Source organism: Varroa destructor, unplaced genomic scaffold (assembly GCF_002443255.2).
Source record: "Varroa destructor unplaced genomic scaffold, Vdes_3.0 BEIS01000001.1, whole genome shotgun sequence".
Lineage (NCBI taxonomy): Eukaryota > Metazoa > Arthropoda > Arachnida > Mesostigmata > Varroidae > Varroa > Varroa destructor.
In genome coordinates, this window is record NW_019211454.1 from 4,509,310 (window position 1) to 4,526,665 (window position 17,356).

The 17,356-nt window shown below is 40.6% G+C and overlaps 3 long non-coding RNA genes across 3 annotated transcripts in view; 2 read left to right on the top strand and 1 right to left on the bottom strand.

Moving 5' to 3' along the window:
• The first annotated feature begins 398 nt into the window (after positions 1–398).
• LOC147758154 (uncharacterized) lies at positions 399–5,672 on the top strand. Its single transcript, XR_015323773.1, has 3 exons — positions 399–627; positions 925–1,106; positions 5,540–5,672. It is a non-coding gene; the product is annotated as an uncharacterized LOC147758154 (long non-coding RNA).
• On the bottom strand, positions 4,320–13,187 carry LOC147758155 (uncharacterized). The gene is made up of 2 exons (XR_015323772.1): positions 12,696–13,187; positions 4,320–5,807 (listed from the first exon to the last, which is right to left on the bottom strand). It is a non-coding gene; the product is annotated as an uncharacterized LOC147758155 (long non-coding RNA).
• Positions 13,188–13,250: 63 nt separating this feature from the next.
• The window catches only part of LOC147758156 (uncharacterized), a 9,447-nt gene continuing 5,341 nt past the window's right edge, over positions 13,251–17,356 (top strand). The window contains exon 1 of the long non-coding RNA XR_015323767.1: positions 13,251–14,006. This is a non-coding gene — a long non-coding RNA (uncharacterized LOC147758156). The remainder of the gene's footprint in view (positions 14,007–17,356) is intronic.

Consider the following 17,356-nt stretch of genomic DNA (forward strand, 5'->3'; position numbering starts at 1 on the left):
CGGCCACCGACTACATGATGGCATACAGTGTTAAAACAGACATTTACGAGATTAAGTATTTTAGCTTGATTTTCCTTCAATATATAATTTAAACAGACTTAAGGTCACCCATTTGTTGAAACCCAAAAATCGGCTGTACCCTTAGCTTAAATAAAGTTTACGCCTAAACTCGTAACTTTTTCCTTCTACGATGGTACTTTATCGCCACTACATCATCTTCTCGTGTTTCTGCGTTATATATTTTTCGTGGAAAAAAATTAGTTTGTGCCCTGAAGTTCCTGTCTGTCATAGATGTAAAAAAAACCCCACAAGCCGGTGGTCTAGTGGCGAAACACACAGGCCGTAATAATAGAAAAAAAACATCAACCGGTATCGTCAAGATTCCGTCCCAGTAATAGCAGCAAGAACTACTGATACGGCGCTTGTACGATGGAGAACAGTATTACTATGATTACGCAGCTTCACGTTTGCACCCAAAAGAACCCGTATGAGAAATGTTTCGTTTCGGCAACGAAAAACAAAGGACGGATGCAAGATTAGATGTGATAGGTAACGCGAGGTGTCCGGCACGACTACGGGGCAGTGAACGACGCCATGTCAGCTGCCCATCCGCACGCCTTTTATCATGTAGAATCCGTTTGTTTTGCATTCAAGAAATATCAAAGACAGGGAATTACTCAGTGTAGTTTTACGCTTGCTGCTTAACTACTCTAACTGATTTGTTAAATTAAACTTAACGGCTGTTTTCTTTTTTAGCTCGGGTAAACCCAAGTTTGTGATCACTAAGAACAGTCGACACAAAACGTATTAGAATACAGACTGGAGGAAATTTTACTAAGCCTAACCAATCGTTTCTGACCGGTAAATGAACAGTAAATTTCTGCTATTTCATTTTCTCTTTATGTCAATTTTTACTTTCTCCAGGAGCTCGCCGATCGTTCCAGCGAAGATGAATCGATGGACACTTCATCCGATAATGTGATGGTTATATCGTGAAGCTATATGGTCGTATTTGTGGTGTATCCCGGCGCTATTTCAGTTTTGCTTCGTATAGTCAACAAAACCGGATGACTATAAAAGTGTGATGGCGCGCTCTTCAATAAATGGTATAATCCAACCCCCATTGATGGCCTCATAGAGAAAAAAAAACTGCTTTTCTCAATTGTATCCCCAGACAGTGTCCAGGCGCAAAACACCCGCCATATTGTCCCTGTACAGCACAGCGTCTGGCATTGCTGGGGCTGTTGGTATTTAGTTCTGGCGAAACAGTCTAGCCTGCAAATTCCTACTGTTCCCTGCTACTGCTAATCTAGCGGAGCGAACGAGCACGTTGCCTCGTATAAGTAAAATCTTTGGTTTCTTCAGACGCGGGTGTTCATGGCCGACGCACCGGGATTTGTTGTGCAAAATTCGTGAGAATCGCAGCCACTGGCACTAACTTTTGATTATCTATTTTTGATTGTCGATTTTCTTCTTACCTATACTCCTTATAAAATCTCCCCTTTGTTTGATCCTATTGATAGATTCCTTTTGCCACAACCCTTAAGTACATTATGCCATATATTGAATGCAAGTTTACAGATCCCTTGTTTGCTTTTAGGGTAGCGCGATGATAAAAAAAAAACAAGAAATATTAAACAAAACTAGATATCTCAGCAGGAAGTTACGCCTGCCACTAAAGTTATGGTTGGGTGTCAGTCTAAAAAAATCGTTACTTATTTCCACCAGCATGTCAACTATACTTGATTTACTGATTTCACTCATTGCCTAGGATCAAATCGAGACGTAAGGAGAATGTTGTCACCTAAACAGAACACGCGCTCAGTTACCGTTTGACAGTTCAGCGATCGTCAAGTCCAAATCACATTGCGGCGTAAATGATACGACGGCGATCTCGGTACTGTGCCCTGTTTAACCCTGTAATTTTCAACAGTTCCCGAGTTCGTTTGTAGATTGCAACTTGCCGCTAATTAAAGAAAGTCTGTTTTAAGTTGTTACGCAAATATATAGGATTACTTTTCCTGTGTATTTAGAATAGAGGATAAAAAACGTGGTGTATATATTACCATATTACGGCATTTGCTTCGTGTCATCTGTATTATCCAGCAATATAGCAAGTGGAAATATTGATTTTGTAGGATAGTTGGTCCGTCTATTATCGTTCCTGGATCATTTATTCATGGATGTGGGCGTGTGGCATAACAAGTAGACTAGATAAAAAATTTTAGCATTGAAGATCTTTTTGTGTTGTATAATTTCGTCTAAATAGGTTGACCCCAAACGGGTTTGCTAGCTACAAAACGGGAAGCCACTTTTATTTAAATAAATGCCGCTATGATAGTATCTTCTAGTCATTACCATAACGTATCATTATTGTCAAGTTGATAAAATACAATAGATTGAGCTGTATTTGATCAAGATTCGTTTTCCCGTTTTTATTTGATTGGACTTTTTAGTATTTTGTGCCAAACAGCGCCACTTTAACTAATTCGCTTAAAAGAAACATGGCCTATGTGAACCTCATTACATCAAAGGCCACCGACTGGTTAGTATGGATCCATGGCAACAGAATATGGCCCCAACGCGCACAGTGAATTGGCACCATGCTGAATTTATCAAAGCCAAAATATCTCAAACGTAAGTTCCAAAAGAGATAAATTAGACATTGATAAAACGTGTTTTAGCCACGCATCATCGTTGCGGAATAAATTAGTTTCTTTTTTTATTATACTTTCGCCCAAAAACTAGAGGCGGACGAAGCATGTTTATTGATGTTATTCTGTCCGTCTGATTTAAGTTGCCAAAAATCTGATCGCTACGCCACCCTCAGGACCAAGCAGCTCTTTTCTTTAACTGCTGTCATCTACGCGGCCGAACTCAAGCAACTTTGAACCCTGCCAAAACTATTATCGATCTCTCACCAACTAATTAACTAAGTAATTATTAAATAATAAATTAATAGCATCCCGCTGTATCTGAGCACGATGTTACAGTGCTCAAAATTTCAAATCTTAATCAGCATTGGCTACATAAAATAAGTGACTATGCACCTCGGTAGGGGGAGACATTTGTTCATTGTAACTAACGAGATGCACCGAGAATGCATCATTAAAGACTGTTCAGTCTGTGCCTTTTCCAGTACTTTAAAGACTGTCCTAAGTAGCGATGCTGTTAGATTCACGCTCAGCATTCATAATCCGAAACTGCGGTCGTCCTCACCTTGAAACTTGATGAAAGCGTCAAGTAAACTTAGGTTGCCACGCAAACGAAACTGGGTTTCGAAGTTTTACGTTATTTGTTTTTCTTTTTTGTTACGCCAAAATTCAATGCAAATATGACTTTTCGTGCCTTTCGTTGTCACACTTCATTTCACCGGATGGACGACAAAGCTACAAGAAAGTGAACATTTACCGTTCACGTACTGACAATCGTTATCCCTTATCTCTCCTATAAATGTTTCAGAGGAAAATGGGGATCATGTTTTGAGGCCATGTCAACGTGATTATTTAACTCCGCGAAATAATTTTTTTTGCAGTCGTTGACAGTCGGTGAAATACAAATGCGATTGCAAGCCTGACGGGGTGTCAGCCAGCTGGCCTTTTTCTTGTTTAGGAATATTTGAAAGTAATTGTAAGACGCTCGTGTGGTAATTGGGTTGCGTGCGATTTGTTCCGACAAGGTACCGTGACGTCAATCTTTACAAAAGGGTTGAACACGAGTGAGGAAAACTATAGCCCAGAAGCTTAATGCTCTTCTGCCTGCTCAATATCTGAAAAATTGTGTCAACGTAACTGAATTTGAAAACTCCCCTCAATCCTGTCAGATGCGACAAGATTTTAGCTCCACTCACCAACTGTCATAATAATAATATTGTGCTTTTTTTCTATTAAAAGAACGTCTTCGATCGAGTAAATAGCAAATGGACCTTCCTTGAAAATGTGAGGTACTTAAATGCATATGACCACACTCTGAAATCGTTTGAGTAAAAGTAGACGAGAATACCAGTGCTTTGCTTATTATACCATCGGGGAGTTCTTTAAGGTGAATGGACGATCCTTTCATTGGATGTCATATTTGTATTGAGTATAAATAGAAATGGAGGGAAGTCCATTAAAACTATTCTATGCTTCAGAAAACTCTACTATACGATTCTTTAGAACTAGATGCAAGCATTACCCACTCGTGCAGCGGTTGAATGATTGGCCCTAGCAACGCGTAAAAGTATTGTTTTATAAAACGCGGTGCATTAAGCCATAACTAAGCTATCTTAGTAAATTTATTCTTTAGATACTTTATAAATAAAAAATCCAGTGTACATATTCGTTTGCATCTCTCTGATTTTTATTCATTTCATAATACTGTTTTCTCCTATGGGAACTCCACTTGAAGCAATACGTTATGTTGATTTGCAGCGTTCACAAATTTCTCTAGAGACATCGCGTTCAATATGTTCGAAGGTTTGAAGATGACTTCGTCGGGTATCGCTTCGACCGTTTGGCTTATGCAATGCATCATTCAAAGCACTCTCATCGATTTGTATTCGAAAAGCTAACATTTTTGGCCTTTTTTTTTTCGATTTCTAAACAATGTTTGATGCAGGAACCTGTTCTACTCAGCACAACTGTACTGTGCGGAAGGACATTGTAAAAAAAAAACAAGTCTGTTTGGCAATGTTACGATGGGTACTAGCAAAGGAAGCTATCATAAATTTTCTATCGTTTAATGCATAAAATCTAAGTTACTTTTCTTATTTTCATAAATGTATACATATTTGCTTATTCATTATTTTGCCTTAACAGAAAATTGCTCAAAGCTTTGTTTCGCAAGGACAAGTTTTTGGAAATCTTAGTTCTAAATGTTTAAGACAGGCGACAACCAGGCTACCTGTTATGGTCGAAATCGTTATTTACGACATTTCGTTTATCTACTACACATATCTGTATATCCTTGCAACAAGGTCTAAAAGTGGCATCCCATATAAAAACGGAAGGACCTATTCACAAACATGCTAAGTATGCCTAATTACAGCCCATGTTCTATTGCGCTTCAGAGTTTATCAGATAAATTCTGAAGCGCAATACTAATAATAATAAATACACTTAATAAAAATAACATCTGAGGACGTCGCCATGTTGGAAGTTTTGTCCAAGCTAGGCTAAATATTATAGAAATTTGAAAACAGATTATTAACGAAGTATTACTGTGCTGTGTTATCATTCGAATGACCCTTGTAGGGAAGATGACGGTTAGGACAAATATTGTGTTTAATTCGCGTTGGCGATAACGCGACAGTGTCCTCGCGTCGTCTAGCATCTAGTTAGTTTGCTTCTTTCCTGTATGGTGAAACGATAACGACCATAATAGTTGTTTAATTAACAAACAACAGGAGGTGTTACTGTATTTGAGGGCTATGTCAAGCAGACTATTCACAATAGGCCACCGCCTGTATTCGTGTTACATATAACCGTCTATTCCAGTCTCCTGTAGATAATATATGTAGACGCTTGTCCATGTTTAAGATGCAAACTTTCTATTCTAGGTGGTTCAGTAACGGGAATAGCGATTGTGCGACGGTCAGAGTGGGGACGGCCCAGCGCCTATTCAGCCTTTTGCCTCGACCGCTGATACCTCTGCTGGGCTCCTATTGTGGACACATAGTAACTGTAGCATCCAAAACTTACTGATTTTATTCACTGTCGGCAGTTGCTTTGTTTGCATGATTTGCTCGAGATGTGAATCAGCCGGTGAACTGGCATGAAGTTGTAGTAACCTGTTATTACTATCCAACGCCTGGTACAATCTTTTGCCTGTTAAATAGAGAAAGAACTATTTTAACTGAAGAGAAAGAAGACCGTGAGCAGATGAACGGGAATCTGTTTCCGGTTTACGATGTTTTTATCCACTAGTGTAGTATATACGAAAGCGGTTGTTATCTAGAAGTTATGACCTATTAGAAATGGCTGGAGTTCAAAATCACTAGAAAAACTTTGTTCTCAAACTCGGATTATAGCCAGGAAATTGATATAGTAAGGTTTCAAGTTAGCGTCCTAAAAGACGTACATTTTAGGAATGGAAGAGGCTTGAAAAAATTTAAACAGTCAAGGGAGACACATAAAGCTGACGCTGGACGTCTTAATTTTAAGCTTTCTATCAAGACATCGAAAGAAAAAAAAAAGTGCAGAAGCGGCGTTGATTTTTCGAAAGAAGTTGCATACAAATTCGCTCAAAAGAGCCCTGGTACTATTTGAAGTAAATATCTATTTCAAAACGTGATATACAACTATTATAAAACAAATTTAACGTTCCTTATCTGATAGCATTCAATCAAATAATATTGGTGCTAGATTTTAACATTCTTCCTTAACCGCCTCGTATATATAGCCTCTAATATTCGCCTATTAAATAAGTTGTAGCCTGCTCTTCTCGCAGATTGCGGATATGGTCAGTTTATAGGTAAGCACGTAAGCAGGGATGGGCGCAGACTCCTATTGATGGAAAAGTGAGTACTTGGTACTACGGTATTCAGTGGACGGTTTTCACTGTGTACTTTTTTCTGCATAAATAAAGTAACATGTGTATCTGTAGTTACTGCGGCGTGTTATGCGCAAGACACGATGATAATGAGTGCCAGCCGACATCTCGAATACTATTATTATTATTATTATACGAATAGTTAACTAAGATAGAACTAACTTCAAGCCTGTTAGTATCAAATCGAATTTCTCCACGAAACGGTTTTATCGGAGTGAGGTGGCTATTTTGAGGGGTAATCCGTGTAGTGAACCATAACATGAATCTGCAGGATTTCGCGAACGCCTCCATATATTTTTATTTATAAGTGTCAGCTTCATAAAAACGAAACTGGCGAGATGTAATCCTATATATCGTTACGAACAGATCTTTATGACCATCATAACAGACACCCACAAAAGTCAGAAGCGCTACCAGAGATATCTAGATATTCATGGCTAACGTCGTAGCTATTATAAGAATCTTTCCATCTATTCCTGTCTCAAAAAGACCCATATTGCAATGGGTGGCGTGGGTCGCCGGACCGTCCCCGTAACCCCTATCACGTCACCTATGCCCAACGTTATGCATACAAACTATCTTGGCAACCATCCCGAGTTACAACCCATAGTCAGCTACTAGCTCTATTCTTCCACAGAGTGCTCGTCAGCCCTAGCTTCAGACAAACTCGCGTCAAGCCACAGACGACACAAAGACATACACACGCAGATAAAAGAAAAAAACGCAAAGGAATCTTTAACGTTTTTTTCCTTTTTCCTCGAAGGTTCCTTTTCTATTTTTCAAATAGTCCACTTTTTCTTATCGGCCTTTGCTCTTCCGTTGACTGCTGTGATACGCCTTAGATTACTGCTCCCATCGTCGTGCAAAATTCGCAAGAGCGAAACACTGATACACATGTTCAATGAGTCCATGCACACATTTAATGTAATATAGTTGAACTGGTGCTTGTAATACATTGTTGTCGCAGAGGCAGCCCAGAGGATACCGCTACTCAAACCGGCCGAACTTCTTGGCCTCCTTTTGCTGCAGAGCCACCATCGTAACCCTAATGTTCCATTGCTTCACATTATGTTGCCAGACCGCACTCGCCCGACCTGTCCCCACTTCCAGCTAAGCTAGCGGGCGCAAACTGGGGTCGGATGTCAGATTTAGTGGGTTTGGCGATGACAACTAGGTACTTTATCCATTCAACAATTTTGCTGTGATTGTCTCTGTCATCTCACAACATCAACAAGACCCTGTTGGACATGTCTATGTTCCCAGCATGGTCGATACTCCGCTACTTATTTCCTAGCCGACAGCTTCATCGTTGAATTACCGTGGCCGCGACGGTCCCATGGCAGCGGCTTTCGCCAATTTCCCTCTGTAAGGTGCTGACATTAACAGTCACTTTGTAATTCTTCTGTTGCTATAATGCTTTCCGTGACCCTGTTTCACGAAAGGGACGCCGATATCCAGTCAGCGCAGAAGATGAAGTGTTCACTGCACGTCTTGAGTTCGCACTCTGCTGCTCGTAACTTGGTGTCGATTTATTGCCGTTATTTCCACAGGACAGAATTGCGGTGTGTGTCGTTTTTGCTCCTGAAGTTGTCCTTCATTGATCAATCAGCAATCGTATTATATCCTCTAGCAGCAGCAGCAGTGATAGAACTGAAAGTAGCGGTCGTCCGGCGAGCCCGCCGTCCCGCCGCTATCAATATGATAATATTGAGACAACGAGAGCAGACGAATGTCTGAGAGATTCTGGTTGCCATTGCTGGTGATATCAGCGGCTAGCAAAAAACTGGAGCTCATGCTAACAGATATGCCGAGAAAGAAACAGATTGAGAGAATGAACACTTCCGTCATTTTGCTAATACCTTGTGGTTGTAAATGAATGCCCAATGGGTGGACGGAAACGATGCCGAAGTAGGCGAGTTAAAGGCAGGATATAGGAAAAGGGAAGGAAAGGTACAGGAAATATAATTGGAAGAGAGCGACGAACAATGGGGAAAATTCCAAAGCCTGAACATCTTTCAGTTTGCTAGACAGCAAATAGAGAACATGCTGACCTATGCAGAAGTGGTGGTAGAAAAATTGGCAGGTTTTATAACGTTCGTAAAAAATTAGCTCCGAAAAGTTTCAGTAGCCACGGAGTAAGCTGGAGAAAAATATTTCGCTGGGGTCATTTCCATTGTATTAAATAATCATCTAGAATCGAACGTTCGGGTTGGTAAAGGCGGAATATTCATGTGAAAAGTTTATGTACCAAACGACGTACATGTATATACGAGGGTATATATCTACGAAACATAATGTCTCGTAAATGAATCGGTTGCCCATGACGGATTAAAGTGGCAAAACGTTTCTGACCTGATAAGCTTTGCATTAAACATACAATAGATGATATTTTGTATGTCAGCGAAAATATTGTACGTTAGCATCTTAGTACTGGACTCTACAATCTCTCTCCTATCAATAGTATCAATTTTATATTTGGGTTCAGTGCCATATAATAAACGTGCCTTCTCGGAACGACATTCGGTTAACAAGTTTTTCACAGAAACACTTTTTTTTGGGTGGTAATTTGAGTTAACAATTCAACAACAGTCACTTCAAGGTCACATTCTTGTATGTCCCCTGTATGTGCTTAGCGAAGCTTAGATGTGAACGTTCTGTTTTAAAAAAGACAAGACCTTGCAGTTGTACACTTACGAAACAAGAACACTTGAAACTTATGCCGAAGTTTAACTTATTTAGATACCATTGTCTGCTGCTATGCTACAAAGAACGGTGGCTACACCTCCTCCTCATTGAAATTCTACGCACAACAAACTATGTAACTGCGTCAACTTAATGATAGGAAATAGATATAGCTCGGCGTCAACGGCTCGTTCGATAAGAATCTCCATGTTTCTTAGTTACTTATACGTTGCATCCATAATGCTAATGCCGTAAGCTCAAATGCACCGTTTATGGCTGGTTTTTCGGTTAGAATAATATGTCCACGTACTAGCAAATAGCTCTTTCTAATAGTACAACGACAAACAGGAGAACTCTAGAATCTAAGAGTTATGAAATCCTTTCCCATCGTTATTTTGGCTGTCTATTGGCTATACAAAGGTAAAGCAGATGCGTCGCAATTATAAGCATGGCGCGACAGGATATCGAAGGTCGTAGGGAATAGGACTAAATCGAAAACAGCATTAGGTCTTATGGTGATGAGCATTGTGTTACTGTACAACTGCCGACATTTCGATCTATCAGGCGCATGAGCTTGAGTCTTGGCGAAGGTGTACCAGGGAACTAGAGCTGACTTGGTCCTAAATTTAGTCGAGATTATGGGACAAATACATTGGGTGTAATCCATCTTGATGACACGTAGAGAAATTTCAATGAGTGTCGCTGAGGCTGATTAGTATGGTAGTGTAACTTTTAATGACTGTTTTTCATCCCGATTGTCGACTGTTTAGGACTGACATGAGTCCTGATCATTTACATTGAAGGACTATTATATCGCTACCGAGTCTACCTTTTGTGTAGACTCTCCAGCTGGTGCTGAATGGTTCCATCATGCTCAAACTAGCCTGAAATGCATGGTGGGTTGCACTGCATTGAAACCTATTGAATAGCAAATCCGCTTGTATTTATCGGTTCAAGCAAACAGAGTTCATAATACATAGCCAGTCTACAGGCAGAGTTAGATAGTACGATATGTGTATATGATATATATTTACATAGTCGTGTTTCGGGTAAATTAACTTTATTAGTAATTTAATAAGTTTCAATGACTGCAAATTAAGGTATTCTCTAGCTAAAGGAACTTATCGTAAGTCAGCGTAAACCCAGGTTCTTTTGAAACCTTCATTTTTTTAGCCAATGTTAGCAGTGTAGCTAATTAGAGCACATATATTTCCTCAGGTGAGTAGGAGACGTTTCAGCATGATGCCACAAGAATAGGAAATATCAAATTGATATAGATTTTGAGATAGAGTTCAATGTCGTTAGCAAATCCATGTGGCAAACACTATTATGTCATGCTATATATACACGCCGCACGTTGCGCGGACGATACGCCAGCTTCAACAAGATGTTGAAACCGTCTACATATCGACGCATGTTCGCCATCTGTATATAGTATGCTGATAGTAGTAAGTCTGGTCGTGTGCTATTTTTATGCTGAATAATTATATATCCCTGCAGTCGGACAGCTAAATAATGCAGTACAGGCTAGCGATTAGTGCACCCCTCGGATGGATTCGTTTTTGCTTTACGCATATTTAGAAAAATTATTTGTTAGAATCGTTCTCTCCGCACATTTGATATGGGCGGTGATGGATCTTCATAATACTGAATGATCCGTGACCGTTTCATTGTATTGATGAAGTGTATATTATAGTTAAAATCGTCAATGTCTCTGAAAAACGTTATTTGCCGCTCGCACGATATCATCTAATATATCGATTGATCATAGGTTTTAAGTGGATTCTTTGTTTTTGAAAATGCATGCCCTCCGCCAAACACTAATCAATATGAATTTTTTGACTTTGCCCTTAACAGAATCAGTCTCAAATTCAAGGTAGGTGCTGATTTTAACTGATAACACCCCATTCATCTATTATCTGCCGTTCACGAACGCAAATATACCGGCAATAGCAATGATAACGAAAGGGTCATTCGAACAGCTCAGACGATTGATAACAAATGAGCTTCGATGAAGGACGAAGTCGAATAAGTACGACAGCTTTTGTCTGCTAATATGTTTATAATAGAGATAAAATGTGACGCTGATGAATTATGCCGAATAAACGAGTGGGTAATGAAAGCCAGGCTAGATAAATCAACGAACAAAATGGCGAAAGTCGCTTGCCAGGTGCGTGCTTTCTGCTGTTCATCAGATTGACTTGAAAGGCGTACCATAATAATAATACGAATCATCTTGAGATACGCGCTTCAGTCATTGTACAGTGACTGAATGGCTGAAATGTACCTTTCACTAAAGGAAGGAAGATGTTGATTTGATTTCACTTTCCTATTATGAGGAACATTACACCCCTGACATGCGCGTCCGAAGGTCTTCACTTGCTGATTCGTACGTGTGCCTAGTTCGAGAAGGCGGCTACATGTTATAATCATTTAAATATTTCTAGATATTCGACTATACAATTGTGATCTAATTAATATGGAACATAGAAATAAGTACTTTTGCTTCTGGATCAAGTATTTTGTTGGTAGTGGGTTACTCTTGTGGGTTACTGTTGCGACATAATTGTATTTGCTCGTATTTGCATTACAATGTACTTCGATCTGACTTTATTTAGGACTCACTGGATGTCGGCCCACTTATTGTGCATGAATAACTAGTACCTTTAGACCCATCACGAAAAAGATACAGGATAGCTCTCCGGACAAAGATATCATACCCCTTAGTTTCTGACGCTCTACGTGCAAAATGTAAATCGCCGATAGAGCGGAGATCAATACAGACGGTATCTACACCCATCACTGGCCAGACTCGATTGGAACACACGTAATCTACGTACATTACCAGGTGGCCCTGTCGCCAGCTCGAGCGAAAAAAGGATTTCACACAGGTCACAACGCGGGGGCATCGGCAGCGCCGACAAGATCAGCAAGAACAACAACTCGGCAAAGAAAACAGCATTTGCGAAAATACAGTAGAAACAACGGAGCACCGGTCCGTCGTCAAAGCTGCCGCTGCCGGCGACAAACGAATGACGATGTTACAGCCTTAACAAAACTGTGTTTCGCTGTTAACGTTGTTGTAGTGGTCATTGCAGAGGTCTTTAGTTCGTCATTAGCCTCATCGAGGCAGCCGCCACCCTCATAACACATAGTCACGCTCATCCTCATCGACTTAACCCACTTTCAAAAATCTCCTGTTTGCGATCTGCGATAAAAATTCGCTATTCCACTGACATTTAAAAATAGCAACGGAATCCGCCAAAGTCTTCCCTTAACTCACACGATGGGCATATAGGTTGGGGGAAGGGGTTAATGGAGCACCGAGGAAAACGGGGCATTTACGGAACGTCGTATTAAGCAAACGGATAAAAAACGAACTAAAAAAAAGACCCTCGACTACGCCGTTGCTGCTGCTGCCGCCGCCGCCGCCGCCGCCATCGCGTACATGATGATTTTTTTTATGGCGCTGAAGCACTTACCAGTGTCGTGGTGGAGCTGCACCTGTCTCTGATGCGAGTAAAGTAACAACGGTAGCACAAATACTAATAGCGAAACGTTAAAGCGTTAAAAAATGGTACGTTAACGGGAAGGGAGGTGGACGAATGGACTTCGGAATAGCCGAACGGACCAGATGTTGGTGTCTCAATGGCGGTATCGATTGTTGACCGACGATGGGCGTCGTTTATGCTATGGACATATCGCCCTGGCGAAGCCAGTACCTGTTGTATCAGTAGTATTGTAGAGTGAACGAATAGACACGTTCGCACACACAGTAACACATAAAAAAAACAGACAAATACACACACACACGCAAAACTATGGTGTTAGGTGATCCGATGCATCACGGGAGTGGCATCAGGAGCTGCGAACTGGGCTTCGTAGGTAGTGGGCTGAAACGGAGATCTTTAGATCATTCAGTAGCTGCAGGCCCGACTACGCAAGCAGCCTCAAGCAGCAAATGATCGGCAGGCATTCTTCGTTGGGGACAGTAGCAGCGACCGCTGTAGCGCATGCAGAAAGCGCAAACGCGGCTAACGGGCGTACAGGCGCCCCGCTGACTTTGAAGAGCAAAATGCACCCCAGTGGTCTACAGAAAGGGGGTTCCGCAAAGGCTGGACTATGGTGGATCGTGGACATGTTTTGGCAACGCCATCGATACCAGAGCACCGGTGGCGGCAGCCACATAAGGAACGACCGCTGTCTGGCAATACTAACCATCGAAGTAGGCAAGTTTTGCGTGCGATCGCTAACAGCTTATCTAGCGACGCCACTTTTCAGTTTGCGAGTCATTTTCATCACCTAGAGGAGTCCTAAATTTTCCGTCCCCTATGATACGGTACGCTGCTGCTGCTGCTACTGAAATGCATAGAACAAAGTGTGCCATTGTTTGTTCGTAATAGATATGATACTCGATCGGGTGTTTGATTCTAACCCTGACAGTGAGCAGCAGATCTGGGTCTTGCTCCTAGCTGAAATAGAGTGCAATTTGCCTATGCGCTGTTATATCTTCATCTGCAGATGCTAACTACCCTTTCTTCGACTGTTAATGGCACAACTCGCTAAAATCTTCGACTAATGTCGTTTAGCGTAAGATATAATAGTTGTTTCTCTTCGAATACGGAAGGCTGAGCCGCAAGCGAAAGGGGCTAAGATTCTGCAATTTAATGATTAATTTAAGCCGTCACAATGTAAAATATTTTCTGTTCGTCTATTTTTCTCGTTTGCCAAATATAAATATGAGCGTATGAAGAAATTTCGTTCTTGACTGATACAAGGCTTGACTACGATAGGTAAGTTTGGACTTCTCTGAGCATCAGTACATGTCTGTGTTAAGCTAAACTGACATATGTTTCAACTGGTCATGCAGTGAATCTACGAATTGTTACTGCATGACTAATATAACCTTCGAAATAATTTTTTAATTAAACAGAAATCTTTTTTTTTTTTTTTTTTTTTCGCTCGTCGTTAGAATTTGCAGCATCTACGTATCGCTTAGTGTGATCCATTTGTGCAGCTGATTTCGCCCCTGTTGACCCCATTATATTGCAAACATTGTGGTTACTTGAAATAGGAAAGATTGAAATGTTCTGCTATTACGTAGCTATTGCGATTTGTTTTATCGAGGTCGACAGGTTCTCGATGCTGATGATTGTACCGTCATCATTGTGATCATATAACAGGGTTTCGTCGTTCTCTGCAGATTATATATGTATGTCAACGCACGATTTCGCCGTTAGTCGTTTGTTGTTATTGCTGCTCGTGTCTGGGTAACACCAAACGTACCGGAAGTCGATCGGCGTCGAATTGGCCGAGCTTTACGAGCATCGCTTGAAATCGAACAAGTTTTTGTCTTGTTCTTGTGATTTCTGCTCGTAATTTTAAATCAATATTGAAATACCGCCATTAGATTGCTTGTTTCTTAGCGAATGGTTAAAGTAGACGGAGCAAACGTACCTGCTATAAGGTAGAATCAGCCCAAGACGTCTTCGAAACCGAAAAGGTTCGCAGGGCACCTGAACGATCGCTCGTGCTTTGAAGCAGAGCTCAGTTAGTGGAGGAAATTCGAAATTGGGAAATTGGGAAACGTACCTGAACAACACGAACACTGGAAATTGTCAAAGAGGAAAAAGTTCCTACTCATCACATCAGATCGCCATCTACGTGGATCGATTCCGTACACTTTAGATTAGTGAAATGCTTTATCATTGACGCAATGCCGTTCTTGTTTTCTTCGCCCATCGTAGGAATTGTTGACAACGGTAACGTAGAAATTTGCTTGTTCTTACAAGCGATGCCGAGTGCGGGTATCCGCTTAAGGGATCACTTCGTTGTTTATTTAGCGATTTTTTATTTTACAAAATTTATATAATACCGTTAATATGCATTTTTGACAACATAGATGGTCAATAATTTTTTACACTTCTTTGCTCAGACGCTGAATAATGATATGATTATGAATGTTACTAGTTTCTGAGCCTTTATCAATGCCGTTTAGCGTCCATAATCGTTTTTAAATCAGGTTGCATTTTAGACATCAAAACTTTTAAAGCGGAATGGATTCGTGCAAAACGAGCAGCCGCTTTTTCTTCTTCTTGGAAACAAAGTCCAACAATTTATTGATAGAAAGGAAACAGGTATCAGTAATCTTGTGCATCACACTTGCTTGTCATTACTGAGATAATCCCTCGTGATGATGAATCGACGGATGGCGCCACGATCTTTTTTCCGGAGCTGTGGCCCGTCAGAACATCGCTATAACTCTGTGTCTTTCATCGTATTTCAATTATTATTTTTTAATATATACTAGAACTGGTAAACGCAATGAATGTTTATTAATGACAGAAAAGTAGGGTTCATTTTCCTTGTAACCGTATTAGTAAAACTCACGTAGTTTTAACCAGATCAACTGACTGTGAGTGGATTTCAGCTAATTTTAAGATAAATACGTGAGTATATGTAAAACTTGCAGTAATAACTGGTATATGGGAAACCCATTTATCTTCGCATCTGTTTCGCAACCGTTCAAAGGTTCGACGACCTCAGAAGAAAGGTCAATTCGAGGACCCGCCTAGACACCAACTGGGAAAAAGCTAATTATAATACGCGCACTCCTTGCTAGTGTCACCCGTAACACTAACCGCATTTGTATAGCAATGGTTTGTTGACACGCTAGATTTAGCTCGTTTTTTTATGAGCCAGCCCTGCCCCGTCCAGAAGAGCTATAGTCAGTTATTCACAGATAAAATTGCTAATTCTAGTTTTCTGCGCTACGATTTTCTTATATGCAGACTTTACTAACTGATAATGAGACTAGATCCGCTGTACATGTTACGCTTGCAAGATCCGGTCGTTACAAATAGCACGCTTTCCGACTGTGAAGCCAAAACGAACATCTTCGCGTAGGCGTAAATTCTTTTTGCACCAGCGTTGCCGCAGGCAGGTTGCCGACACACGAACCGAGGGCGAATACAGTGACGTCGTAGTTGTTATTTATCTAGCACACCTTGAGCTCTTTCTCGGCACTTGTTTTACAGGAGCAATCCAACTTTAATACAGGATTAATCAAAAGTCAAACAGTTCGTTAAGTCGGGTCAGGCCATGAAGCGTTTTTATATGTGACGACAAGGCTAGTAGTCGAGTGTGGATTGAGGACCCCTGTTCCACGATTGAACTTGTAGGTAGATGATGGCAGATTTCGAGTTCGTCATACTGCGTGCTCGGGGCTAAATGACTGTGCGGATGCAACACCACGCAAATTAACCGATTAAAGCCCCTTCTTGTGTTGAAAGGCCATGATATTTTTCGAGCTTAGAACTTGTAAGATTAGTTTTGTTGCAAATATCCTACCTTTTGTTTGGGGTTATATCTTCAAACCTTTAGAAATTTATGAAATTGTATTAAAGAAAATCCACAAAACAGTGTTGGTTGCTGTTTCCCAATGAACAATCATTATGGAGTGCCTTAATTTGGGTATGCTGAGGTTATGACAGGAAAAATGTAACATCATTTTTTATTTCGTACGTTGCTTCTGATTGAAGTTTTTATTTTGTACGAAGTGTCATACGCTCGGAATGGAAATACCTGTTCTGCTTATTGAATGTTCTAACCTTGCAGTTCTGATGCCATCTATTTCAGCCATCATAAGCTGTTCAGGTTCATGATAAGGTTAACATATACCGTATTTACATACTAGCAAATACATGAAAAATGCACACAAATGCGACACCTATAGAAGGCCATAGCCCAAGCGATATGTTTTTCTGTACTGGGCACACGTGTATGTACACAAAACTATCATATGGTGTAACTAATGCTTTAGCCACTGCCATTAATTAGTCCTCGCCATCGCTGGTCGATAGTTGACTTTCTGTTGCCCCGTAATAATTGATTGATGTTGACTTCTTGGCCCTTTTTTAGGCATGCCACACTATATCTAATAACAATAATAACGAATATACGCTACGGGTACGGTAATCATATTAGAGTCCGACGGTTGTCACTGGGATCCCAATCCTTATTCTATATATTAGATTATATATACATGTTTGTGTACAATACATAGAGGGACTGAAAGATCTCGTACGATACAGTGAACGATACGATGGCATTAATTTGCGTGTTTTGCGTTGCCTCGCTATAT